Consider the following 9,036-nt stretch of genomic DNA (forward strand, 5'->3'; position numbering starts at 1 on the left):
GGATCAGAGCCTGAATCTTTTGTAGAAAGCCACTTTTGATTTAATAAAGGCATTGTGGTCTTTTAACATGAGCAGCCCAATACATGAAAAAGTATACTGAATGTCATAGTGCCTTTATGAATTGCTTCTGCATTGTTAGAGTCCTGAGAGCTGGAGCATACCTAAAACTATACCAAGAGACTGGCTGAAATATGATTAGCAGATTAACACTGTCATCTGCAATGTTTGGTATTTGTAACATTTTCATTTCATTACATGTATCATCATGTAATGGAGGACTCCATGTGTTAATGGCAGAGAAGATATTTTGACTTGTGAGATATCAAGGATAGGTAAATAAATGAAATGGGGAGGGCCTCTAAATGTGGATGCCCAGAATTGCACACCCATTTTCTAAATTTGTCTGAATGGAGAGGCCAGACTGATTCCTCTGCAATTTTGCTTTTAAAATAACAGGGCAGGAAAACAAACAGCAAGTCTGTCCTCTTTTTGAAACTGTTATTTGAAATTAAATCAAACAGAATATAATACTAGGAAAAAGAATAATGCACTTCTTATAAATCTTCATCTTTTTAATACATCCAAACTATTTTAATATTAAAAACATAATAAGATAGTCATAATTTCCACCAGCTGGTTAATTACAGGGAAAAAAACAAACAAAACTCGATATGTTATTTTCCATCTCCGTATCCATTTTATAAGTATAATTGTTGGTGATTAAACTTTGGCATAGGTTGAATCACTGAACACTAACCAACACCCACTCACAGTGGGGAGCAGTATTCAGAAAGTGTTACTTAGTTATTACCTATTTTAAAATGGAAAATGAGCCCAAGTATTAAAAAAAGTGTTGGGAATGACTGATGAGTTCTTTTTTTCCCCCAAGATGCTGATAATTGTTTATGGTGACTGAAATGTACACCTTGAGGCTACTTTCACCAGCGTACAGGTCACAAAAAGGAATAGACAAATGACTCTTTAAACTTCTGAAAATGGAGGCAAAATTGTTGAATGATGATGATTGCTTACAGCTTTTCCTTTTTAGATATACATTTTAAAGCCTGCCCATCATAGCTATTACAAATAGCCAAGTCGTATTGCTGTCTTGTGAGCCATCATTCACTTAATGCAGCTGTGTGTGTGTGTGTGTGTGTGTGTGTGTGTGTGTGTGTGTGTGGCATTTGAAACTGTTAATAACTGTCTCTTTCCCTTTCAGGGTTAGATTGTCACCTATCAATCATACATTTTCTTTTTTGGGTGGCTATTGTATATATAATGTCAGTCCCTTACAGTAGTGAGTGGCATATGTCTGTTTTGCCATCTGGCTAGCTATTGAGCATATAATTCCTAATTTTTTCTTTTTGCTGTTGGATGGGGGACACATAAATAGTGATGGTACAGGTAATGATTATCTGATCTGAGGATACTACTTGGAACTTTTTCTGTGTTATAGTTACCCAACCAGTCTTCATACCAAAAAAACAAACAAAAAACAAACAAACAAACAACAACAACAAAAAACAGGGCACTTAGTGACATTAAATTATGAAAAATCCATTATTTTAAATATCCTTAATTGTGTTTTTCTCTCTCACATATGTACATCCATCCATTCACTGTGTCCCTCCTATGCCTACAAACATGGTGTACAATCCAATTTAACCCACCCTTGAACAACTTACGGGTTGTGACATTTTGATTGAGAATCTAGATACAGAGTCAACATGGCAGAGTCAACATTAGATCAAAAACTGGCAAACTGACAGGTCTCAAAATGTAACTGTAAATGGACAACCATCAAGTGGATATGTTTCTAGAGGGGTGTCACAGGGATTGATTCTTTGCCCTATGTTCTTTAATCAATGATCTAGAAGAAAGCAACATAAAATCATTACTGAGAATTTGAAGGATTTGTGGAATGGTTAAAAAAAAGAGAACAGATGACTTGTACAGTTTACTGGGCACAAGCAACAGTTTGTATTTCAATATGGCCTAATGTAATGTCGTATACCTGGATACAAAGAATGTAGGCTATACTTGCAGGATGGGGGACTCTATCCCTGGGAGCAACAATTCTGGAAAAGACTTAGAGGTCATGGTGAATAATCAATTGAACATGAGCTTCCAGTGTGAAGCTGTGGATGTACAAATGTGAATATCAGTAAAAGTGGTGAGGTTATTTTACCTGTTTTTGGCACTGGTGTGACTGCTGCTGGAATACTGTGTCCTTTTCTGGCATCCACACTTCAAGGAAGACGTTGAAAAATTGAAGAAGGTTCCGAGAAGAGCCACAAGAATGATTAAAGGATTGCAAAACGTGTCTTATAGCAAAAGGCTCACAGAGTTCAATCTATTAAACTTAACAAAAGCAAGGTTGTGAGCTGACTTGATCACAGTTTATAAGTGCCTACACAGGGAACAGAAATGTGACAGTTTAGCAGACAAAGATATAAATACTAATGATTGGAAGTTGAAGTCTGGCAAATTCTGAATAGAAATAAGATGCAAATTTTTAAGAGCAAAGGTAATAAATAACCACTGGAACAACTTACCAACAGTTGCGGAATATTCTCCTTTACTGGAAATTTTTAAATCGAGATTAGATCTTTTTTGTAAAAAATATGCTGTACTTCAACCATAGATATTGGACTTGAATCAGGAATTAATTCAGGGAAGTCCTATGGCCTGTTTTATGCAGGAGGTCAGACTTTTGATCACAATGGTCCATTCCTGCCTTAAGCAGTGGTAGAGTTCTTCCAGAGAATGCTCATAACCCCTTCCCAGGCTGCTCCAGCACAGAAGCCTCTTCTCTTGCATTAAAATAGCTTGAACTACCAAATCTGAGTGGCACTGCAACCCTGCGTGTTGGGTTGTAACAGCCATGGGACAGAAGCCACTGCTGAAGAGTGAGTGCAGGGCAGGCTCATCTCCTATCCCCTCAACTGCACTGGGCTGGGATCAGAATTGTGGTGTCAGGGCAGAGGGTGCTATTACAGGTTATCGGTGGCCCCTTTGACTACAGTTTAGTTGACCTATTGAATCTGGATGCGACCTGTGCTCCAATACAAACCAGATATGAATATGGTATACTTTAATAGAATGGACTCTATAATATAGTAGGCTGACTAGGTCATAGGGAAAATTATGCTCCCATTAAAGTGAATCATAAAATTTCCCATGTGTCCACAATTCTCCTTTTGAATGGAGTATTAAACATACCCAACATTATAAACCTCAATACCACTATATATCAGAGATTCTCCTTTAGTTCAAGTGATAAGAGCTTCTGGTTATGCAGTCAGTGTGCTGTATACCTGATGACAGTTGTGCGTATGTGGCCAGAGACTAATAATTATTTTTAAACATTATTATTTACTATTTGAATGATGATAGTGCCCAGAGGTCCCAACTGGAATTGATATCCATTGTGCGAGGTGCTGTACAAATAAAGCAATCCAAACTTGTTCAGGTAAGAAATTCACACTTAAGGCACCCAAAAAACCCTCAACTCTGCCTTGCCTTGACATTATGAGGGGGGAATATATGAAAACAATTTAATGTGTCTTTAAAACCAGTTTAATCTGGGACTACAAACACTAGAATGCCTTAATTGAAATTGTATACTTACTGGATGACATCAATACAGAACCAGAGTTAGAGTTGTTTGAATTCCTTATCTGTGCATTTCTTACATTAACTCTGAATTTCTTTGGTTTATATTTCTTAGTTTTGGGGTAAATACAGCATCCCTGAAGTATTTTGTTCCATTAAGTTACTGAGGACTTGGCTATACACGAAACTCCAAAGCGCTACCGCAGGAGCGCTCCCTTTGAAGTGCGAGTGTGGTCACGGCGCCAGCGCTGGGAGAGAGCTCTCCCAGCGCTGCAGGTACTCCACCTCACTGAGGGGATTAGCTTACAGCGCTGGGAGCCGTGCTTCCAGCTCTGGGGCACTGTTTACACTGGCGCTTTACAGCGCTGTAATTTGCTGCACTCAGGGGGGTGTTTTTTCACACCCATGAGTGAGAAAGTTGCAGCGCTGTAAAGGAGGACTTATCGGCAGGCAGCAGCAGCAGCAGGCAGTGGGGGTGTCAGGGAATGGGGGGTTTACAGTGCTTTACAGCGCTGTAACTTGCTGCGCTCGGGGGTGTTTTTTCACACCCCTGAGCTAGAAAGTTGCAGCGCTGTAAAACGCCAGTGTAGCCAAGGCCTGATTCATACTCTGCACCTTAAATTCATTTGAATGTAGGTTATTTATCTGGGAATTAATTTTTTATACAACTAACACCTATGGATCCCAACTAAGTCTGAGGCAACACTGTACTGCATATTGTACAAACACATAGTAAGAGACAGTCCCTGATGCTAAGAATTTACAGTCTATCAAACTATCTATCTAGCTATTCACCCATGCTCCAGTATGGGGAGATTTTGATGGACCAATAAAAGATCAGGGACCATTATAGTGTAATACTGATTATCATACTTGTTGCTAACCATGGGTGGCAGATATAATAGGCCAGGGAAGGCTAAGTCTTCCCTGGAGCAGCTGCCACAGACCCACCGCCAGACACCTGGACCCCCCCCCCATTCCCTGACGCTCCCACTGCCTGCTGCTGCTGCTGCCTGCCGATAAGTCCTCCACTCCACCGCCTCCGCCCCCACTCCAGCTTTGCTGGGTGGGGGGCTTCAGTGGTAGGAGGGTTGGTGGTTTGGAAAGGCTGGCACTCGGCCCAATGGCCCAGTGCTCAGGGCTGGTGGCTCGGCCAGGGAGGCGTCAGTAGCTAGGCAGGATGGAGGCTTAGCCTGTGCTCATGGGGGGCTCAGCCAGGTGTGGTTGGGGTGGGTGGCTGGGGCTCCTCCAGTCACGGGGGAGGGAGGTGGGCGTGTCCTTAGGGCTTCTCCTGGTAAGGGGGGGGGGATTTGGGGGCTCTAGCGTGTGGGGGCAATACCTCAGGAGGAAGGGGCAGATCCAGCAGCCTAGCCTCCACAAAGCAGAGGTTCACCTGCCGCCCATGTTGCTAACAGCAGCCAAAACTAGCAGGCCTTTTTATACGGGCTGTGCAGCTTAGCAGGACTAAACCAGGAGAGGAGAGGGTTTGGGTGACCACAAAGGGAGCTGTCAAGACTGAATCCCCACTCTGTGACTCCGAGTGCAGAAGGTGGGGGCCTGCAAGGACTCTAAAAAATAATACTTGCCACTCCAAGCTTGTATTAAACTCCCAAGGTTACAGCTTTTCTCTGACCTTGGCTTGGTAAATGCTGCCACCACCCAAATGCCAAAAAAAACAAAACCAAAAAAACCCAAACCCTTTGGACCCAGGAAGGACCACTTAGGAATTCCTCCCTGTGGGGTACCCTCAAGCCCTTTCACCTCCCCCTCTACCTCTGGGGAAGAGCTCAGAAAGAAAACAAAGGAAATTAGCTGTTGCCACCAGCTAATCAAACAGCATATGCAGAAACCTCTTAGGACACCAAAATCCAATCCTGTTCTTAAAAAAGGTAAATTTTATTTAAAAAAAAAAGGAAGAAAATACATCTGGAACTTAGACTTTTGCTAAATTTTAAAAGAGCAACTCCAAAAATTAAGCACCCAAAATAGCTTTCTTGGGGGTTAGCTTAAAGCAGGGATCGGCAATCTTTGGCCTGCAGCCTGCCAGTATAAGCACCCTCGTGGGCCGGGCCAGTTTGTTTATGTGCCGCATCCGCGGGTACAGCCAATTGTGGCTCCCACTGGCTGCGATTCGCCACTCCAGGCCAATGGGGGTGGTGAGAAGCGGCAGCCAGCAGCCCTCATTGGCCCAGAGCAGTGATCCATAGCCAGTGGGAGCCGCAATCGGCCGGACCTGCAGATGGGGCAGATAAACACACCAGCCCAGCCCTCCAGGGGCTTTCCCTACACAAGCGACGACCCCTGTTTGAGAAGCCCTGCTCTTGCTCAACCTTGCCTTCCCCTGCATCCCTCCCTGATTAAATCTCTGTTGGATGTGCTAGGGTCTGTGTTTTAGGAGAAAAGCAAGATGCTTATTTATATTTGCTTTCTGGGATGTGTCTGTCAGCACCTGAAGGCATGCATACTCTGCAGGAACACATCTGGCTAATTAGTAATCTGAGGAAACCTCTTTTTTAGCTTTTGAAACTGCTTGCCTAATAAGTTTTCTTGATTTACAGGTCATTGTTTACCAACAAGGATAAATAAGCGGGGGAGAAGTTTAGACTCTTGGGGAATCTCTTCATGGACACATTTTGGGTTCCCCAACAGCAGCTGAAAGATGGGCCAATCAGAAGGCTGCTGCTGTATCACTTGAGAGCCACACCCATCTTCCGTGATCATTGAGGGTTGGGGTATTTTACTAACCTGTTGCAGATGTGTGTAAATTCTTAAGACCAAGTAAAGTATAGCTTTGAGTGAAAGCACTCTTGTGTTGTACCATTTGTGCCAGCCATCTATCGGTTGAACAGCTGTGTCTCCATTTATTTATTTCATGACACCACGTCGCACAGAGTAAAATTACCAAATTTTTTGGGTTGAATGAACCATGGCTATCACTCCCACCAATGGAAGTACAGAGCGAGGTAAGGTGAGTTGCCCAAAGTTCCAAAAAAAGTGAGTGGTGGAGCTAAGAACAGAATCCTGGTCATCCTGAATTCTAGTCTACTGCTCCACCCACTGGACCTGCTGCCTGTCATGTTTGCATATTAAATTTTTGTTTCTTTTTTTCATGTGGTTTCTACTTTCATTTCTGGAAACACACAGTAAGATTTTTTTTTTAAAAATAGGCACAAATACTCAAGTCGTAAAACTGTAATCACACCTGATTAGTTAGCTGAGTGCCAACTACTTTACATGGTAACAACCATATAATGGGAGAGCAATTATGTGATTAGTTTTTCCTTCTAAGCTAAAGAGTTATCAAGAGACCTAAAACTGTGGATTATGTAGTAATTATTACTGGAGTAATTCAGCAAGTTTATATATCCTCACAAAGTTATATTAATTGCATTACCATGTATTTATTTTTGTGGTTATATAATATTGAGCATTATAATTTTTTTTAGATTCGAAATCTAAAAACTTTGAATGCTTCCGTTTTTACCATTTCCTTTCTGGTAAGTGATAGCAATGGTCAAAATCTGAAGTAGTTTCTCAGGCCTAACTCTTTATTTCAGCAAAATGGTCACTGGTTTCTGTGAGAGTTTTGTGGGAAACACTGAGTATGGATTGCAGGATTCAGCCACATGACAATGATTTGCTTTTCTTTTTATTCATTGTCTAAGTTCACTGTGGATCTCTTCAGAAGCTGGATGAAAAAAGATGTTTGCACAAAAGACTGGTACAAAAATATAGGGCTGGATTGTTAAAAACAAGCTTAGCTCTAATGTAGGTACCTAAATAAATAGGGTTGTCAGGCATCTGGTTTTCGACCAGAATGCTTTGTTGAAAAGAGACCCTGGTGACTCCAATCAGCACCGCTGACCGGGCCATTAAAAGTCCGGTCAATGGTGCAGCAGGGCTAAGGCAGGCTCCCTGCCTGCCCCGGCTCTGCATGGCTCCCGGAAGCAGCCTGCATGTCCCTGTGGCCTCTAGGTGCAGGGGCAATCAGGGAACCTCCACGCGCTGCCCCTGCCCCGAGTGCTGGCTCCGCAGCACCTATTAGCCCGGAACTACAGCAATGAGAGCTGTGGGGGCTGCGGATGCAGGCGCGGAGCTGCCTGGCTGTCCCTACACCTGGGAGCTGGGCCGAACATGCCGGCTGCTTCTGGGAGCCGCATGGAGCCAGGGCATACAGGGAGCCTGCCTTAGTCCCGCTGCACCACTGACTGGGAGCCGCCTGAGGTAAGTGCTGCCCACACCCCGAGTCCCCTCCCACAACCTAACCCCCTGGCCTACCCTTGAGCTCCCTCCCCCATTCAAACTCCCTCCTGGAGCCTGCACCCCCTCCCACATCCCAAACTCAGCTATAAGTCCCCTCCTGCACCCAAAATCCCTCCTGGAGCCCACACCTGCCAACCCTATAAATGAAGTGGCCAGAGGTTCAAAAGTTGCCACTTCTTTCAGATACTTAAGTGGGAGCTGAGTTCTTTTGAAAAGTCAGACACTTGTTTAGGTGCCTAAATGGAAGCTGTTGGGTGCTCAGATTTTTACAAAATCTAGTCCAGAGTGTCCATTTCTTTAAAAATCCTTATTTCTGATCAAAAGTGATCTCAATAAAACCAGTTCTCCCCTTTGTGTTTAGTGCCAAAAGAAAACTCCAACTGGTATTCACTCAGTTGATGATACATTAGGCTGAAAGTGCCCTGGTGTTCTGAATTAACTAGACTCAAACTTCTTCCTCCTGATTTTATAAATAGAACAAGATTGCTCTTTTGGGTCAATATGGAAATGATTCCAGTACAGAAAATGATTTAAGTCCTAGTCATAATATGGTGTTCTGCTTTCATTCTTGTTCTGTGCCATCAAAGTTGTTGACATTCACAGTTTCATTAGAAAATACTGAGCAAACACTCATTTTATTGACAGAATGGTAAAGCGATTCATACTTTAACTATGGAGTAGTAGAACACCACAGAAAAGAGCACAATTTCTAGTATTCTAGTAGAAAAGCACAATTTCTACCAAAAGTATCCTTTACTCCTATGTAAATACCCTCCACAAAATGTAGAATACCCATGATACTGTGTAATAACTTTTTTCTTGAACCAGCAAAACAAAATAATATCACAGTTTTTAAACAGCATCTCAGTTTCCTGGCCAAGAGTAACCACAGTCTCATACAAAAATAAATACAGTGATAAGATTAATAGATTTTAAGGCCAGAAAGAATCATTATGATCATCTAATATGATCTTCTGAATAAAACAAACTGAAGAATTTAACTCAGTAAATAAAATCTCAGGGCAAGATCTTTAGCTGGTGTAAATCAGCATAGCTGAATGACTTCAATCGATTTATTCCAACTTTAGATCTTGTCCATCACTTGAACAATCAGTCCATTGTCCCTCACAGAAAAAGCACCAATCACAACACATTGTT

At 42.4% G+C, this 9,036-nt stretch overlaps 1 long non-coding RNA gene across 1 annotated transcript in view; it reads left to right on the forward strand.

Moving 5' to 3' along the window:
* Nucleotides 1-6,268, forward strand: part of LOC123376962 — a 30,007-nt gene extending 23,739 nt beyond the window's left edge. Inside the window, exon 3 of the long non-coding RNA XR_006582009.1 lies at nt 6,174-6,268. This is a non-coding gene — a long non-coding RNA (uncharacterized LOC123376962). The remainder of the gene's footprint in view (nt 1-6,173) is intronic.
* The last annotated feature ends 2,768 nt before the right edge of the window (nt 6,269-9,036 follow it).

The sequence above is a fragment of the Mauremys mutica genome, chromosome 1 (genome assembly GCF_020497125.1).
Source record: "Mauremys mutica isolate MM-2020 ecotype Southern chromosome 1, ASM2049712v1, whole genome shotgun sequence".
NCBI classification, from domain to species: Eukaryota; Metazoa; Chordata; order Testudines; family Geoemydidae; genus Mauremys; species Mauremys mutica.